This window comes from Ictidomys tridecemlineatus, chromosome 16, assembly GCF_052094955.1.
Source record: "Ictidomys tridecemlineatus isolate mIctTri1 chromosome 16, mIctTri1.hap1, whole genome shotgun sequence".
In the NCBI taxonomy this organism is placed as follows: Eukaryota; Metazoa; Chordata; class Mammalia; order Rodentia; family Sciuridae; genus Ictidomys; species Ictidomys tridecemlineatus.
Genome location: NC_135492.1, coordinates 48,626,829 through 48,647,039, shown reverse-complemented (window position 1 = coordinate 48,647,039; position 20,211 = coordinate 48,626,829).

The following is a 20,211-nucleotide window of genomic DNA, read 5'->3' as shown; positions in this document are numbered from 1 at the left end:
AGAATATCACGTTCCAGTTATTTTAGTAATTTATTGAGTTTTTCACTGCTGTGACTAAGAGATCTGAGAAGAGCAATTTGAGGGGAGGAAAAGTTTATTTGGGGGTTCGTAGTTTCAGAGGTCTGAGTTTATAGGCAGGGCTCCAAGTCAGGTAGAACATTACCAAGCCACATCCCCAGTGCCCACCTCCTCCTGCCACACCCCACCAGCCTCCGTTTCTACTCAGTTAATTCCATCACACGATTAATTCAGTGATTGGGTTCAGACTCTCATAACCCAACCCCCCTTTTTTTTTTTTTGTCTCTAAACCATCTTGCATACACCTGAGCTCTGGGGGATACCTCACCTCCAAACCATAACACTAGTCCGTGGCTTAAAGCAATTTCGTGTTCTTGAAGTCACTAGCTGTGTCTGCAAGGGAAGGGACACCATGAGTTCCCTACGTGGGAACTTCTTTTCCTGCACATTGCTTATGCAGCACCTGAGAAAATCAAAACCTCTGACTACCCTAAGCCTAATGTCTCATCGGTCTCTACCGTGGGTCCCTCCTGCCTTGACCTCCAGAATGTCTCTCCCTTGTTGACAAGTGTTACCGGCGGCTGGATGAGCCCACTGAATACACGGCAAGCGTCCATGCGGGTACTCCCGCCACACTCCGAGTGACTTTCAATTCACGAGGTCAGTGGTCCCTTCTGCAGCGTCACTCCTAGCTGGTGTCTCCTAGCTCCTGAACATTCTTCTTTTCCTTACATCTCTCTAAAAATGAATAAGGATATAAATTCTCCAAAGGCATCTGATTCTTTGACAGTGTGACTATAATTCACCCTAAATTTTAACCATATAATATTGAAACTGGGGTTTGAGAAGAAACCTAGTAATTCTCTGCTTCTGTTGGCCGGTGGGGTCTGCTGCAGCTGTGGGCCTCTGCAGCCAAGAAAGCCATGCTATAGTGTTAGCAGCTGTCACCACTGCAGAGGGGGCCTGCCGGTAAGGGTTGCAGCCAACGTCTGTGCTACCAAGGAGTGGCATCTTGCACCTTGCAGCTCTCCGTGTGCCATTCTGAATGCCCTAGAGCATCGCTGCAGCCTCAGAAGCCTACCATCTACCTCTTTCCATGTTCTTGACCTTCACGTCCAAAGAATGAAATTCATGGGACCACGGAAGGCAGGAAGGAAAGGAGTAGAATTTATTCAAGTGTGAGGAATAGAGACAGAACTCTTACAGGGGCAAGAGGGGTCCCTTTGGGTGTTTCCCCCTGAGTGTACTAGCCTGGAGATTTATACAGCACTTGGGTCAACACTATTGGTCCAAACTCATGCTGACTGGTGTCTGAAAAATTACCAGCGACATTGGTTGACCCTTGAGTGTGAACTTCCATTCAGGTCTGACCAACTTTCTTTCCTTGGGCCTGCAGTTCCGGCTTCCCAGGAGGCTGAGGTTGGTGGATGGTGGATGATCAGGGGTTCAGGGCTGTGCTACTATGTAGAGTAGGCATCTGCACCATGGCCTGGCCGGGCTGCCCTGGAGAGGCATGTGGGTGCAGGTGCAGCCTGGCCTGCCACAGCCCTGGTTCTACAAGTGCCCTAGGCCACCTGGGCTGCTGCTTCTTGGCAGGGATTCATGGGTTGGCTGTGCGGCTCAGTGGCCAGGGAACCATGTCCATATGATCATATATGCATTGCATTATTATACACCAATGGCTTTTATTGCCCCAAGTGACACTTTTTACACTACTTTATTTTCTGTTAGGTTAAAGTATTGTAGAAATAGCAACATGCAATAAAAGAGAAGCAAATCATGGCATTTGCAGGTAAGTGGATGGAGTTAGAGAAGATAATGCTAAGTGAAGTTAGCCAATCCCAAAAAACCAAATGCCGAATGTTTTCCCTGATATAAGGAGGCTGATTCATAGTGGGGTAGGGAGGGGGAGCATGGGAGGAATAGACCAACTCTGCATAGGACAGAGAGGTGGGAGGGGAAGGGAGGGGGCAGGGAGTAATTAATGAGGGTGAAATGTGATGATCATTATTATCCAAAGTACAGGTATGAAGACAGGAATCGGCATGAAAATACTGTGTATACAAACAGAGATGTGAAAAATTGTGCTCTTTATGTGTAATAAGAGTCATAATGCATTCTGCTGTCATATATAAATAAAAAAATACAAATTAAAAAAAAAGAAATAGCAACATGTGTTAGGAAATTTGAGTTCAATTAAATTTTAATTATTTTATACTCAAGGAGCATATCACAGTCATATTTTAAGGTATGTTGTCACTGTAAGCTCTGATTTTGGTTGCTGGTTGTTTCCTGATGAATCGCCGACCATCAGCCTGGCCGCAAATTGTACTTCAAAGCAGTTCAATATTCTGAACAGGGAATCTTGTGATGATGTGGAAAGGCTTATCGTTCTTGGCTCTGTTGACCGTTGACTTTAGAATTTTAAAGGTGTGTTTCCAGGAAGCAGCAAGAGAATTACGACTGAACTTCAGACAGGATATATAACCATGTCAGCTCCCATGCCTATAAGTATAATAAATAAATGTTTGGGAGGATATCACCTGGTTCACAAGGTCACAAAGAGTTTTCTCTGTTGAAAAATGAAGACTTTAAAAAATAAATAAATAAAATGCTTCATTCAAATACGTCTTTGTAGTGATGCTCAGATTCCTGGCTACGGGACATACAGAGATTATTGACTCAGAATGACTAAGAATGGGAAGATACCGTAGGGAAAAAGGATAGCCATTCCATCTTTTGAAACTGATCCTCTATCAGTTTCCAGAAACTTCAATCCAATTCCAACTGTGCAAAGGAAAAAACCTAAATTAGTCGACTTGCATCATGAAGGATGGCTATGGGGGCAGTTCACAGAATTGAATCAGCAACCAAACAAGGGATAGAGCCAAGGATTCAAAGGCATCAGGATTTTCTTTGCCTTTCTCTTGTTTTTTTTTTCTTTTCTTGTGCACGGGGTCATTTTCCTTCTGCTGAAAATAAGTTAGGAACAGTCATATTTTAGTAAGTTAACAACGACTCTAGGATAGTAACTCCAGTGGGAAAGCATACGTGGTCTCTGAACATCTGTGGATTAATAGCTACAGATCCTCTGATGTGACCATCGTTTGGGCCAATTGTTATGTAATTGTTCTTTGACATTGGCCACGTTCTGTTACTCACTCTTGGGACTAGGTAGCCTCCGTTACTTGGAGAAGGACAGAGAAACTAGCAGAATAGGCGTGGACAGTGGGTAACATGCTCCCTCACCCTCCTTGCTCACAGACCCCCTCCAATGTCTTTCTAGGTACTTCTCTGGCATCAGGGAGGAAAGTCGGGCCATGGTGAAGCGCCCACTGTGTTGGCATCAGGAGACCCGGCATCCGTCTCTTCTCTGCCCCTGACCAGCTTCGTGATGACAGCAAAGCCATCGTGTGTGGCTGCGCGTGCCCTTCCTCGTTTGTGAGGTGACTCTGCGCTTGTTCCTGTATCAAATTCAATCTCCATGAATGGTATGGTGACTGGCAAGTTGATTACACTGTTGGAAATCTCAGAAAAAAAAAAAAAAACCCTGCATTCAGCTGTGCTGGGAATAGACTCAGGTACCCAGAAGCCCTGAGTTTGGATCCTGCTATACAATATTGAGCGATTACTCTTTCTGTTTCTCAGTTTCTTTAGAAAGAAAGGGTAATAATTGTACCTATGTGTTAAGGTTGTTTAGGGAATTTAATTAGAAAAAATATATAAAGCATTTGGCAACGTGCCTCGTACCACGATGCTGAGTAAATATTAGTTATTTCTTTTATTACTGTTACTGTTTTTTTAATTTTTATTTATTTTTCCTCTTTTTAAATTTGTTCTAATTAGTTATACATGACAGTAGGATGCATTTTGACACATCATACTTAAATGGAACATAACGTCTCATTCTTCTGGTTGTAGATGATGTAGAATCACACCAGTCATGTAATCATATATGTGCATAAAGTCATAATGTCCGATTCATTCTACCTCCATATACCTCTCTGCTCTTCTAATCCAAAGTACCTCTATTTTCTCTACCTGCTCCCCACTTATTGTGCATTAGTATCCAGGTATCAGAGAAAGCATTCGACCTTTGGTTTTTGGGGGGGATTGGCTTAGTGTGATATTCTCCAGCTCAATCTATTTACCTGCAAATGCCATAATTCCATTCTTCTTTGAGGCCCAGCAACATTCCATTGTGATTCTATACCACATTTTCTGTATCCATTCGTCTGGATTGAAGGGCATCTGGTTGGTTTCATAGTAAGGCTATTGTAAATCGAGCTACTATAAACATTCACGTGACTGTTTCACTATAATATGCTGATTTTAAGTCCTTTGGGTCTGGACGGAGGAGTGGGATAGCTGGGTCAAATGGTGGTTCCATTCTAAGTTTTCTAATAAATCTGCACACTGCTTTCCACAACGGTTGCACCAATTTGCCACCCCACCAGCAACATCATATGTGGCTTGTGTCTTTGATAATTTCCATTCTGACTGGAAGGAGATGAAATCTTACAGTACTCTTGATTGGCATTTCTCTAATTATTAGAGATGTTTGGCATTTTTTTTCATGTGTTTGTTGTTGAAGGATTGTATCTTCTGTGAAGGTTCTGTTCAGTGCCTTCGCCCATTTATTGATTGGGTTATTTGTTTTTCCAAAAACGAGTGCTAGGCCTGCCTTCAAGACCTGTGCGGAATCGAAAACCTCTTTTTTCATGGAGAAGTTTCACTCTTATTCCTTTCTACTTCACCCTAGGACTTACTCGAAGACCCTTTCACAATTTCTTACAGGGTACAGAAGACCCCTTCTTCTTTTCTGATTGTCCAGGATGACAGACGAGGCTCACATGAGCGGTCCTGTCATTTTGATTGCATTTTGAATAATTTCCAGTCCAGAGATGGAGTAGCAATATAGGGAAATTTTAAGAGTGATGTGAAAAAAAAAAAAAAACCAACCCAACAACTTGGAATGTGATTTAAGGATTATAAGAGCAGGTAACTGAATAGAGATGATTCACTTAAATACTTAGATCATGCAAAAGTATGTCTTAGGAAACTGATCCTGAGTCATTTGATCTCCTTCACTTACATGATGAAAACGCCTTTAGATAATTAGTTTTCTGGCCTGTACTCGTGCCTGGAGAAGGTGAGAAAAGGTGAGAAGATAATTGCTGTTTGAAAAGATGTCTTCGGGATGCTGGACCATCCGATCATTTGATTAAAAAAAAAAATCAGCCAAACCACTTCAAAACCACGGAGATAAAGGGTGTTTATGGGCTGGGAATGTTTTAATGAAGGTATAAAAATAAGTCAGCTTCGTCTCTAATTTTTTTTTTCTTATTTCCTGGGTTGAAATTATATACTTTGATAAACAGCGGCATCTTGAACAAATGTTAGTGTGGGAAATTCAGAGCCTTCTTATTGCACCATCCTCGTAAGACAGGTAGGGTGGGAATTAAGGTATTGCTTTCCTTTTACCCAAAGAATCTGCCAAGGTCACCCAGCCGCTATGGAGCCAACAGAGACTTGCACAAGAATTTTACAACTTCAAGGAGGTGTTCTTACTAGGGCAACGCATTTATGCATTGTCTGAGATTGTCTGAGAACCTTCAGAGGAATTGTCTGAGTTAATGTTGCTAATAAATGCATTGGAAGATCAATGGAATTAAGGAGGGAGGGAACAATTCTAAAAGGAAAAATCAAGTGACAACATCCCCCAGAGTTCAATTAACTGAATTCGTAAGAGTAGATATTGGTGCACAGCTGGTACAATTCTCGGTTGTGTTTTTTCCACTCTCTGTCACCTTTCACTTTCTGCGACAACCCCCTGAGGGGGTATTACTAGTAAATTAATTACTGTAAAGCATATATAGCCTCAAGGTTCATGTACCACTAGGCATTAACTGCAATATGTCTAGAACGGAAGGCCCATCTCCCTGTCCATATGTCAATCAAGTAGAACAGAATGGCCAATGTTCGGAAAAAGAGGGACGGATTCCTGCTTAGTGGAGTCTGTTTATTCCTTAAAGCATTCTTACTTTAAAAAAAAAAAAAAAGAATGGATTTTGCAAAAATGGCACACAGCCAAGTCATCAAAGCCACAACGCGAAGAAATTGGGAATTGGTTTCTACCTGTACATTCCAGGTTAGGAGGCAGCCTCTCTGTGTTACAGCCTCCTCGTGATGACGACGTCTTAGGCACTTGATCCACAGAGGGAAGTAATTAAATTTAATAGACGCAATCCTCATTTGGAGGACGCCCTCAATTTAAAGTAGCAGGGGAGCATAATTAAGTCTAATGGAAACTGTGGCTTCAGAACGAGGAGGACGAGACACTATCGAGAAACAAAGACAGACCCTGTCTACACAGCACCCATTTCCTGGCTAATCAGGGCTACAAGCTGTGTTTATTTCATATTATTCAACCAAAGCAAAGCTCGAGGGCTGAGACTTGTTTATTTACGTAGTTTGAATTACATTTATAATTGGATTGGAGTGACTGTACACCGCAATTTTGGATGTGCCCAAGTTTCCCATCTATGAAGTAAAACGAAGAACTGAAATAATAACTGGGTGCTTCTCACCATAAAAATTTATTATGAAACACATAGATTTTTTTTTTAAAAAGAAACTTTCTTTTTTAAATATTATTCTCAAGTTTTAGGTGGACACAATATCTTTATTTTACATTTATGTGGTGCTGAGGATCGAATCCAGTGCCTCCTGCATGCTAGGCAAGCGCTCTACCACCAAGCCACAACCCCAGCCCCCAACATAGATATTTGAATGAGAAAATATATAGCCTAAACTGTTAAAAAAAAAAAACTGCCAGTGATTCTTGGGATCCATCTCTAGGCTCCTTCTCCTATGCTCAAGATATGAGTGTGTATGTGTGTGTGTGTGTGTGTGTGTGTGTGTGTGTGTGTGTGTGTTTTGATAAGCAAGTGCTGGACAATCTATAAGGAAAATAGTGGGCACTGTTACCTGCCAGTCTTAAACGGTTTATCGTAAATTGATTTCAATTGGAGGAAGTAATGTTGGCTTATGGTGAAACCTTCGAATATCTGTGTCCTGTCTGTCATGGGTAAAGTCAGTGGGTGCGATGCAAAGGCCCTGGTGTAGGAAGGGAGTGAAGAGTTCTTGCTTTTTATCCATTCAATTCACTTATGCTTTTATTGATTGAATACATGAAGAGCTTACGAGGTGCCCGTTAGCTAGGAAGAGGTGGGTCAGAGAAATGGTCGAGTTTTTGTTCTTAACATTGGTGAACGTGTCGAAGGTGGTGAAAGGTTACATAAGTGAAAATAACTGTGGCCAATAAATATATTAAATAGTAGAGATAGTGAAATGGATGTTGGTAGAAAGAGAGACAAAGGAGGGAGATATAACTATGTCTGTGACAACTGAAAAAGGGGGCATGAAAGAGTTAATATTTTTTTCCTGATCCTTTTTATAATACCCTCAGTTTTTATTGGTACATTATTGTACATATTGATAGGATTTGTTGTTTCATATCTGTACCTGGAGGCAGTATAACAATATGCTTTAACCAATATGGCGCCCCAGCCCTTACCCTCTCCCTCCTGGCCTCTCACCCCTTGATCTCTTTCCTCTCCTGATCTCTCTTTGAGTTTTAGGAGATCCACCCCCACCTTTGATTTCCTTCTTCCTTTCTAAGTTCCATATGTAAAAAAAAAAAAAAAAATTAAGACCCTTTCCCTTCTGAGTCTAACTTATTTACCTAACATGATGGTCTCCAGTTCCATCCATTTTCTTGCAAATGACATCATTTCATTCTTCTTTATGCATCAGTAAAACTCCATTGTGTTTGTAGACCACGTTCTCTTTTTCCCATTCATCTGTGGATGGACACCTCGGCTGGTTCCACACCTAGGCTGGTGAATTGTGCTGCTGTCCACATGGCTGTGCATGTATCTCTGTGGTACCATGACTTTAATTCTTTAGAATAAATACCGAGGCGTGATCTAGCTGGGTCATGGGGTGGTTCTATGCCTAGTCTTTTGAGGAACCTCCATACTGATTTCCATAGTAGTTAAACTAATGAAGAGTCCCATCAACAGTGTAAAAGTGTTTCTTTTTCCCTACATCCTCTCCAGCATTTTTTTTTCTGATTCTTTAAGGATGGTACTGAAAAGGCCCAGGGAAAGGTATGACAGGTGAAGCAAGCAGTTTATGCAAGGCTTTGAGTGATGCCCGGTTTCCTTTGAGATTCTGGGTTGTAGAAGGATCTGTTGGAAATGGGTAGGGGTCTGGGGATCCTAGCTGTGCAGGGCCAAAAGGACCTGGGTTTGAAAAGAGAAAAGTGAGGCGGATGGTGGGCTGTCTTGGAGGATATGCTTAAGAGTTTAACTTTATCCTTTGGAAGATCATTTTCCTGCCAAGAAATTATCTCTGTTCTATCAATAGGCCTGCTGATTTCTTTTTTCCCTCAAGGTGCCTAGTACGCTACACGTTGAACAACTATGAATGGGAAAATAATGGGTCACAATCAGTGTTCCATTTTACATCATAAATTTTGATGTATTATTTTATGGATGATGCCCGAGGTCATAAGCGGATAATTCATACATGAGGTACACGGATGGCTCTCCTGGAACACTTTCATGCTGAGACAAGGCAGTTAGGAGTAGAGGGACAGTGAACACGGAGCATATTACAGAAATGGCACATGTGTCAAGAAAGAGCAATGTAAGCCACTGTGCCTTGAGCAAAGCCAGGGCAGGGCACGTATAATTTAAGAAAAAGCTGTGGGTTGCGAAGAAATAATGGGAGGAAGAAACCAAGCAAAGATTAACCTCTAACTCCATCACTCCAGCGGTCTGACCTCGACACTCACATGCACTTCATTTCTCTAAGGTCCCTTCATTAATTATACAAATGTGTTTGGAGCCTTCGCATTGGCTTCAAACAGGAGAGCATGAAGCACTCATGGACACGGTCCCTGTCCCCATTGGGCATGCCTTTCATGGGCTAATGTCAGCAAGGATTCCTAGGGAGCACATAGGAATCTTAACTCAAGTTATCACCAGTCAAGAGGAACTTATTAGAAGGACCCCGGGTGACTTAGAGACTTAAAAAGAAATATAGAAAACCTGGCTAGGGACCGGTGCTTTCCAGAACATTCTGTAGCAAGAACAAATGCAAAATGGATTATGTAAAATAGACGGCGGGACAGAGGATCAATTTGGCAAAGAAGACTGGAATTTTCATGAACAGAAAATAAAGTGGATTCTGGACAGGGCAAAGAAAATATTTGCCCCAAAAGGCTTCTGCTTTTCCTTGGGTGATTATAAGACCTTTTCTAGTTGTAAAAGTTCTCTCTCGAAGTTGGCATAAAATCGCGAGTTGGTATTTCAAATTTTCCGAGGCATATTTTCTTTTTTTCTCTAAAATACAACCTTGCCTTTTGCGAACAGAATTTCATAAATAAAGGAAGACAGCTTTCATCTCAGAGTGGAAAGAAAAAAAAAAGTTTTAGTAAAAACACTTTTTTTTTTTCCCCAAAAAGAAATGCCCATGATTGTACCGAAAGTAGTTCTATAAATAAGCGTTTGCAGTCTGCAACACACTTTAGGCAAAGAGCAAAGTTCAGTTCTATAGCTCACTTAAAAATATCCTTCTTGAGTTGAGATGGCCCCAGAGAGATTTATTTTCATGGATTTATAAGCTCTTCAAAACTGCAGTGAAAACACACGCTGGCTCAAAGAGGTTTAATTACTGACTTTGGTCATTGCAACATTGACTCGAGCCTTCCAGTTAACGAAAATGGCAGTATTATCAAAACTAACCTGCAATGCTTTATGAAAACTATCTTTGAAGATAATCTCCTTTAAAGTGCATTGTTTTTAATTAAGCCTTAGGTTTGAAAGCAAGAAGGGTCAGTGCCAAAAAAAAAAAATAATCATCATCATATCAACACGACAGTGCTGCGTCTTTACAAAATTCAATTATTTCTATCCAGTGTGGCACAAGGAACGTTCAGCAACTGATTAAAACAATTCTTAAAGCAAATTATAGTACTGTCAGGAAACAAGAAATCACAATGTCAAAACACAAGGACATTTCTATGCAAAATGTCTTGCAAGTGTCTTTGACAGACGATTTCTGTCTGCTTGTTATATTACTGGCATTAATTTGGTCCACATCAAGCAAAAGAAAAAAAAAACAGTGCTTTAGTATATTTGCTGTTTGAAATAAAAATATTCAAATGAATAACATTCCCAGAAATAACCAAGGTAAGCCATGTGGGAAAATTTTATGCGTTAGTTTTATCCAAGATTACTCAGCACTTTAACGATCTGTGTACTGTTTTATGACTGTAGAGATTCAAATATAACCTCATTTTTTAAAAAAAAAACAAACAAACTGACACCTATAAAATTTACTACTAATATGTAAGTGCCATGAGACAGAGATTTTATTTATTGCTTTCTAGATACAGCAGAGCATAACAATATATAATTTATAACATACCTGACATATACTTTTTAAAAATGAATATATGAGCTATGCAGGTCTAAGCCATGTATCCTAAAATATATAGAGTTCTTTCAACTTCAGTATGAATACTATATATGCTTTGTTCATAGAAGAGTACAGGTATTTCTTCTCTTTTTAAAGCCTAAAAGAAATTCAAAGATATGCATTACAGAAAGATGGTACTCTTGGTTACTAGTAAAATAGGATTATCCAAAATAAAGATGGCTTCTTAGTAATATATATATATATCCTGTCCTATGTCAGCTCTGGAGCTTTAGCACCTTGTATTCAGGCTTATGAAGTGAGCTGATTCGGTGCTTTGTGTACATGGGATTGCCTGTTTTAGTGAAGCCAAGCCTGGACTCCAATAGTTATGTAGAAAATATGTTGAAGCCTATTGAAACAAAGAGGTATTAAGAGTCCTCCATCAGTATTAGTGGAGTCAATTTGAATTGTTTGGCAAAGAATTCTAGATTCATCACTTTATGGTCTTAAGGGAAGTAGAGAAAGAATTTGAATCACGAGATTTGTAATTATACGTACTAGGTGGACAGGCAGAGCACAATCTATGTCAGGTTCTCTTTCTGGTAACAAAATTCCAGTTGAAACTGATTCAAGAGGTCCATGATAAATACGTAGACAGATATGTAGGTTTTCTTTTTTTTGGCTCAGGAAATAAAGTTTCAGAAGGACTTTATTCAGGAACTCAGATGTTGCAATCTGGATTCATTCTCTTTCGATGTATTTGAAACACGACACTCACACACACACTTCATTCTTGGTGGCTGATTCACTGTATGGAGTAGGCCCCCCCCCAATTTCTAGGCCTGCACACTTCTTTGTCCCCGAGGAAGAGAGATTAGGTTTGTCTCTAGTTACAAAAAGGTCCCGGAACTGAGGCTCCTTCTTTTAACTCCTCTGCTGTAACCGTGGCCTTGGGGAAGAACTGAGATGACCTGTCACAGTGGGTCTATGTCTTCTTCAGGACATATAATAAATCTCTCCTGAAAGGAAAAGAAAATTGAGAGAGAGAGAGAGAGAGAGAGAGAGAGAGAGAGAGAGAGAGAGAGAGCGCTTACCAAAGAACCATCAGGGAGCTGGTTCCAGAAGAATAGGCAAAAGTGTTAAGAATAATCAAGGACAGACACCGTCCAGAACCATTAAGAAATACAGTAGTGAAAAAATTCGTAATTCATATATGGGAAAAATTATGCATGATAACTTCCCGCTTAGCTCGTGGTCTCTCTTCCTAGCTCTTATCTTCGACGGTCACATCTGTGGACCTCAAACAATTCCCGACTTCACTGACATCCATTCATTCCCATCTCCGGTAGCAGGAAAAAATCAGGGCATCGGAGCTAGACGGGCAGGCATCCTCAAAACAGGGCTTGGCCTATGTGCAGGATGGAGGCAGCCTGGCGTCTGGAGCATTGTAAAGCTAAACACTCTCGCAGCGCAGAGCTAAAACAGATACAGCTGCTCTGCCCCAGCACGACAAACTCAATTACTCTGAACCTGAGCCCATCCAGTATTTCCCAGGCTGGACTGCTGATTCTTCATTTTGATGTTATCAGTTATTTCCTAGCTCCCTATTAAAGTCTTTTAGGATTCCTCTCTGGAAGCCTCTTCATAATGATGTCCACAAAAAAAATATTCCTTTTTTTTTAAAAAAATTTAAATTTTGAGTAGGTAATTTATTGGCTTCTGTAACCGTGAAAAGTTTCCATTTCATTTTCATCTGTAGTTCTCTAGATTCTAGTGTAGGTAAACACTACGGGGTGAATGTCTTCTAAGTTATCCTCCTAAAAATACATATGTACTACCAGGGCATGCTAGTGATCGCAGTGACTAGGGAGACTGAGGCAGGAGGATCACAAGTTGGAGGCCAGCCTCAGCAACTTGGCAAGACCCTGTCTCAAAATTTTAAGAAATAATAAAAAAATAGAATTGGGAATGTACCTCAGGAGTAGTGTACCCCTGAGTTCAATCCTCAGTCACACACACACACACACACACACACACACACACACACACACATACACATATGTACTGTACCCAAAATGTGGACTTAGGGGTTAGTGTAAGAAAAATTCTTTCCTAGGTTCTATCTTTTATAACTTTATCTCTTAGAAAATGTTTCTATGATAGTCCAAAAGGAACAATATCATTTTTAATAGTGCACAATATAGTAGAGTATCCATGTTTTAAAATGATACTGTTCTATTTGCCAAAGAAAATGAAATGTAAATGGAGGTGGGCCATAAGGTCGGTGGACTTGGCTCTTGAAGTCATTCTGTCCTTGCTCATGTGTTTTGATCAGTTTGCTTTTATTGGTGCATTATAATTATATGTAATGATTGGATTCATTTTGACACAATCCTGCATGCATGGAATTTAATTTACAGTCTTTGGGGTTTTTTTCATGGGCATAAATTTCCAAATTTTTTTTTTTTGCTATTGTAAATAGTGTCACAATGAGTGACAGTGTACACATATCATATATGTCTTTCCATATTGAGTTTTAAAAACTCTTTATATATAATTGAAAGTAGAGTCTGGTGTATAAGTTCCAAATAAGTTTATTCAAACAAGTAGCTTGCTTTTAACCTTCTCTTGGTCATGCAGAACTTATTTTTAGGTAGCTGAATATATCAATTTTTCTTTGATGGTTCTTGGATTGGATATTAGAAAGTTCATTCCTTCTATATTGTACTTTTATGAAAACCCTCTAGTAATACTTCCAGATTTTTATTAGAGCTCACTTTTCTTCCTTTATCTCTGCTCCCCTGGAGACTGGCGGACCCACCGTCTACGGTGTCTTTCCAAGCAGTTCGCTCACTATATATTTACCGGACAGAAATAAGTTGTAAAAACTGGCCCTTTTCAAAAACTTCTGAAAGTGTGCCTCTTGGAGATATTTAATTAACTGGCTTCCTTTGTAGAATCACTTCTAGGTAGAAATTAATACTTAAGGATAAGGCTCTTTTCTATTAAGGATTATGAAAGAATTTTTTTTTTAAATTATCATATAGGCACATTGACCTACTTCCAAAGGGAAGAAAAGTGTGACATTTTGAAGAGAGAAAGGGGATTCTTAAATAGGGTTCTACATTCAGTCAGTCCTAGTTCTGAGTCTTTCAGATGGAACATATGGAAATGAAGGCCAGCTTCTATGTCACGTGCAGCTTATGAATGTGTCTCTAAGACTCAATTTCTCATCTGCGATGGGGTCCAGAGGACTTATTCAGATGCTGTGAGGATAACATGATGTGTTCAAACTGCTGGGTTTTTTTTTTTTTGCATTGAAATTATTCTAATTTTCATTATCAACAGACTGAACATCCTTGACAACATTGGATACACAGCCTGCTTTACAAGACAACCTTACTGTCCCAGATAATTGCATGCATGATTTTTTTTAAAAAAAATTTTATTTTTTTACTTTTATTTTAATTTATTTTTATGTGGTGCTGAGGATCGAACCCAGGGCCTCTCACATGCTAGGTGAGCGCTCTACTGCTGAGCCACAACCCTAGACCCTGATTTTTAAAAAAAATTTTAATGTATTTTCATTATATATAGCAAATGTCATATTTAAGGAATCAATATATCCCACACTTGTGACCTGAGGATAGAGCCTTTGCAGGATTTGAACTGCTGTGTGAAGCAATACGTTCCAGAAGACAAATGCATTGGGGGGAAATTCCAAGTGAATATTAATAATTTGGGTAGTTCTCAAGAAAAGAAATTGATAGTATGTACCTTCAAAGTATCAGAGATTTAAGGAGATGGCTGGAATACCTCCAAAAGGTTTTCTTGACAATGATTAACCTTTGGAAGAGTTGCAGCAGAATTTTCCCTGCATTCTCTCTCTTCCTGAACATACACATCTCCCAGGTGACTGCAAAGGAACTACGTGCATGTTTTACAGTATCTAATCAAGGCAACCACCAAGCTTGGACAATCAAATTAAAAAAACCCCACCATATGGGGTAACTATCTTTGACTTTTATCAAATTAGTTAAAAAGTACCAGGGATTTATTTCTCGTGGTTTCTGGTTAACGCTTATTGTCTTTTTTTTTTTTTTTTAATGGTTGCTGTTCTTTTTTATATATACATGACAATAGAGTGCATTTTGACATATCATACATACATGGAGTGTAACTCCAAATCTAATTAGGATCCCATTCTTGTGATCGTACATAATGTGGTGTTTCACTGGTCATATAGCCAAAGGTGGTTTTGGGGGAGTGGCTTTATTTCACTTAACATGATATTCTCCAGTTCCATCCCGTTACCTGTAAATGCCATCATTTCATTCGTCCTTATGACTGAGTAATATTCCATTGTGTGTGTGTGTGTGTGTGTGTATGTATCACATTTACTTTATCTATTCATCTGTTGAAGGGTACCTAGGCTGGTTCCATAGCTTGGCTCTTACGAATTGAGCTGGTATACTCGTTGATGTGGCTGCGTCCTTACGCCGCTGTGCTGATTTTAAATCCTTTGGGTATAAACTGAGGATTTGGCATAGCTGGGTCCAAAGGTGGTTTCATTCCACGTTTTTCTGAGGAGTCTCCATTCTGCTTTCCATCATGGTTACGCATGCTTTCTATCTTGTGGATGGTGGCCATATTCAGGGAATGAGATCTGACAACCTACTTGTGAAATCCCTTAGGGGAAAATATGGCCTGTCTGCTTCCAAATAACTTTACAAACAAAACACAGCCCAGCAGCTTTGGAGGTAGGTGGCTGATCCTTTCAAAAATCTTCCCTTTGGGTGGGTAGGGTTGGACACTTCCTTAAAAAAATAAATAGATAGATAGATAAATAAATAAATAAATAAGCAGTTCTTCAAGGAGCGGACAGATGAGCTGAGAATGTCTAATGTGTTTGTCAGCCTTTCTGGAAGAGCATTAAATGGAGGCAATGGTTTTACCAGGAGAAAGTCATTTCTTCCTCTCCCAGTACACCGGGACCAAAGAAAGCAAGTCTATTTAAAACAATCATAGGGAGGGGGGGGGGATTTGAAACATGGGGCAGGGAGACAGGTTGTTTCTTTCCTCTGCTTCTGAATACTATTTCCAGCAGGGTCCACTCAGTAGCCTTTGAAATTAGTTGGAAAAAAAATTTTAAAAAAGCCAGGAACAATGCTGTAGGGGTCAGAATGGCTGAATTCACTTCCTGCTTTCCCGTGGGTACCTAAGCTTGCCGTCATAGACAAGGATTCGGGTGTGCAGGGGAGGTTCTGAGGCTCAAGAAATAAACCTCAGCCTTAGGAAAAAAAAAATCAGATGGGTTTAGCGTGGCTCGCAGGGCATGCCCGTTGATGCCCTCTGCCCCCTTTTCCAGAGTATAATGCATCCCTTGAGTTTTCAACGCCAGGCACAAGCTCCTCAGTTCGGAACGTGCCCCGTGACCCTGAGGTTACTGAATGAAGAAATTTCGTTCTGTGCTGCCCAGCGATATTGGGGAGGACGGCCCTGGGTTTGACGGGGCACAGACTCTATTTGGTTGTCCCGGGTGGCTACACTTGTGGTTCTCAGTCAAGGCCTGAATGTGGCCCCCTCGTCACCAGGGGACATCTGGTGGTGTCTGTAGACCTTGTTCATGACCACATCTAGAGGGGGCAGGCTCCACGAGGGACCCCGGGCCACCATCCTCATGTCAATAGTCATTGACCAGATTGAGACAACCTGGTCTCGGTTTTCAGGTGAGCACAGATTCAGGTAAACGTTTAACCTAGGACCTCAGATAAAAAACGTGACCAAGGAAAAGTCATACCGAAATTGCATTGTAAGGACACTGGGTTTCTGTCACGTCAACACCTGTGTGCCTCGTTTCAGTTGGACCGAATTTTAGGTCTGTTCTGATAAGTGGGTTTTGCGAGTGGAACAAATGAATTGTAATGAGCTTCTCCAGGGAGTCAAAAAATATATATATATATATGGAAAAAGAAAGAAAAATTAGTTGTTTTCATTGTGGTAGCTCAATTATGAATCATCTGTGATTTTCCAGCCCCTGAGAAAGGCCTGTTAGAGATCTTTGTCTCTTCACTTAGAAAATATAAAATTAAAATGGTTTTTTTGTTGTTGTTGTTGTTCCTGAAAGCGTACCTTACCTTAAAAGCAAGTTGTCTGTAGAAACACATGAATTTATTAAAAAAAATTAATTTGGGTCACACGTCTGCTTCAGAAGATTTTTGTGGCTTTGTGAAAGATAGCAAGATTCCTGAGAAAAATCAAGATCGGGGTGCCCTTTATTATGGTTTGATTGTGAGGTGCCCCCCAAAATCTCACAATGCAAGACAGGTTTAGAAGAGAAATGATTGGGTTGTGAGAGCCTTAACTCAATCAGCAAATTAGGGCCCCTGATGGGATTAACTGGGTGATGGCTGAAGGCGGGTGGGGTGTGGCTGGAGGAGGTGGGTCATTGGGGCGTGTCTTTGGGTTTTAATTTTGTATCTGCAAGTGGAGTCTCTCTCTGCTTCCTGATCATCATGTGAGCTGCTTCCCTCCTCCACACTCTTCCACCATGACCATCTGCCTCACCTCGAGCCCCGAGAAATAGAGTGGGTTCTCGGTGGTCTGAGACCTCTGAAGCTGTGAGCCCCCAAATAAACTCTTCCTCCTCTACAATTGCTCTTCGCCGGGTCTTTTAGTCACAGTAGGAAAAAAAGCTGACTGAAACACTTTTACAGGTAGTTTGAACAACTTTCTACTTTGGGAATCACATAAATATTCCTTTGAAATGAAAATAAATAAAATTGATGGGTCGATTCAATGCTTAAGATCTAAAATGAATCTCAGGCATTAGATTTTATAATTGAGGGAGGCTCACCCGCAAAATCAGAAATACAGACTAATACTTAATTAAATAATTAATTTTCTAACACAAATGACTGAGTAGAAGTCACCATTGAATTTCCCACTTTGCATGTACATTGTATCTGTTTTATAGGTCCCAATGATGTCCTTTTTTCCTCTACACTGCCATCATTTTTATGAGTGATGTAAGAATATGTAACCTATGTGAAGGTCATTATTGTCATATGAAATACTGCCCAAATGAAACACTCTGTTGTTCTTATCCATCTAAGTATTTAAGGTTAGTAATCCAACTGAACAGGTTTACATAAAGTGCAATACTGTTTAAGGGGTATGTGGGAAAAACATAATGAAAATCACAAAAAAATAAATAAAAAGATGGTTAAATGTAATGCAACATCAACCCCTAGCAATTACTGTCAAGATTTCTGCAAAACTTACATTTCTTCATTTATTCCTTTTGTTTTTTTCGTCCCATGAGATATTGTGTGAATCGAAGGTCTGGGATTTTAGTCCTTATGCAATCCCTTCTCCCACCCGAGTATCTTGGGCTATGATTGTGCAATTTTTAAGCCAGGTAGACAGGACTGCCCTTGGCTGAGCTTGTATCACAGAGGTGAAGAGCAAGAGGTAATTCAGGCTGCTCATTGGACAGATGATGCAGCGCAGGGCTGAGAAACAGCATAGGAGCCAAGTCATCTAACAGTGCTCAAGTCAGGGACCCACCTCTTCGATAATAGTGTATGGAGACAACTTTGGGAGAGAGAAAGCAAAGGACAGGTGATCCCAGGGACCCGGGGGTGCGTCTCTCAACACTATGCTTCTTTCCACTTGTTATGACCTTACTTTAATAAGCTCATTTGGACACTTAGGGAAAAAAGTGTTCATTTGTGATGGAACCCAGAAGCCGGTATAGAGGACATGCAAGAGTAATTTTTTTTTTAAAATAACTGTTCCCTAAAATTACATCAATAGTAAAAGCTGCAGAAAAAAAAATCCATTATTGTTTCTAATTGACTGAGTTCATCTTTTGATGGATTAGTCTACATTCAAATAGTGAATCCATCCTGCAGTTGTAGAACATTGAAGGGTTCACTGTGAGCCTCCGTTTTTGTCTTAAAATGGGCCAGGTGCAGTGGAGCACCCTATAATCCTAGCAGCTGAGGCCGGAGGATCATGAGTTCAAAGCCAGCCTCAGCAATGGTGAGGCCCTAAGCAACCCAGTGAGACCCTGTCTCTAAATAAAATACAAAATAGGGCTGGGGAGGTGGCTCAGTGGTTGGGTCCCCCTGAGTGCAATCCCTGGTACCAAAAATAAAACAAAACAAAAAATGGAAATACTAGTATCTGCCTTTAGAATTTAGTTCTGAGAATACATGGTCTCTATCCATTAATTGCTAGCCTAGCAGACAGTAGGGACACGTAAAATGCTAGTTTAATTTTATTTTTCTTTTTAAGTGAAAGAAATTGGTCATCCTATATGGAAAACAGTTCCCAGAAAAAAAAATTTACTTTTTGAAAATAAATCATAAAGGATATACATGATATATATGACATTTCCACAGGGAACATATATAATATACATATTATAAATGATATGTACATTAATTATATACACACTCATTATATTATATACATTAATTTACATGCATACATCATGTATAACGTAATAAATATATGTAATCTGTATATTATGCTATGTATTATATATAATTATAAATCATATAATTATAAATTATATAATATATAATCAAAATAATATAAATTATTTTACATATCCTATATATTCCCTCTGAAAGTATCTTATACTAATTCATAAACTTTTATAAGAGTTTTTAAATGACCACTGGATGAGATAGATGGACTTACAAACCTGGGGTTTTTATTATTACACCACAGGAAAAAAAGTGCTTCATTGTGAAATGTCGAAGCGTTCCAAAACACGTATACCATGAGCCATGAGCCAAGACTACAGTAATATTTACATAAAACCGTGGGTTATGGATGGAAATCCCATGATGTGGAAGAGAGTCCATTTATCCTTAAATTGTTAGTAGCTGAGTAATGGGGCCCCCGAGGATATCCTTGTCCTCGTCGCTAGAACCTGTGAATGTGTGAGCTTATGCAGGAAAAGGGGCTTTGTGGAAATGGCTAAGCAAATGACCTAGAGGTAAGGAGACGATCCTGGATTATCTGGATAAGTCTAAAGCAATCAAATACAGAGTTCTTAAGAGAGGGAGGTGGGAAGATCCTCAGGACTGGTGGCAGAAGGGGTGGCTATCCAAATGAGCTCAGAGAAATGCAGGGAAGGAGCAGACTCCGAACCCAGGAATGCAGGCCACTGGGAAAGGCCAGGGCACGGCTTCTCCCTCCCAGCCTGCAGAGGCATGCATAAGTTGTGGACTTCTGATCTCCAAGAACCAAAAGCAATCAGCACGTGTTATTCTGAACCCTGGACTTTACAATAACGTACTAGAGCAGCAATAAGAAACTCAGACAGGTCTAACTACATCCATATTTCGATAAAGAAGATGGAAAATGACTGATGCCGTTAAGTGAATGGTCAGAATGTGAAGAGCAAAACCACCTTATACATTTGTATTTTGCATTGCAAAAGCAGTGCAACTGCATGGTTATATATGCAGAGCTATTACATAATTTTGGATCGCTAATAGCTTCACATTTTAGCAGTCTGACCGGAGGCTACCAAGGTCTGCATCCAAATCCTCCTCCGAGACATTTGTAGAATTACATGGAAACATCGTGGAGTCCCCCCACCCCCCACACACCCCACGACTCATCCAAGGGATACTTGTCATTTTTGTTGACTTGTGATTCTTTCTTCTTGGTCAACAATTC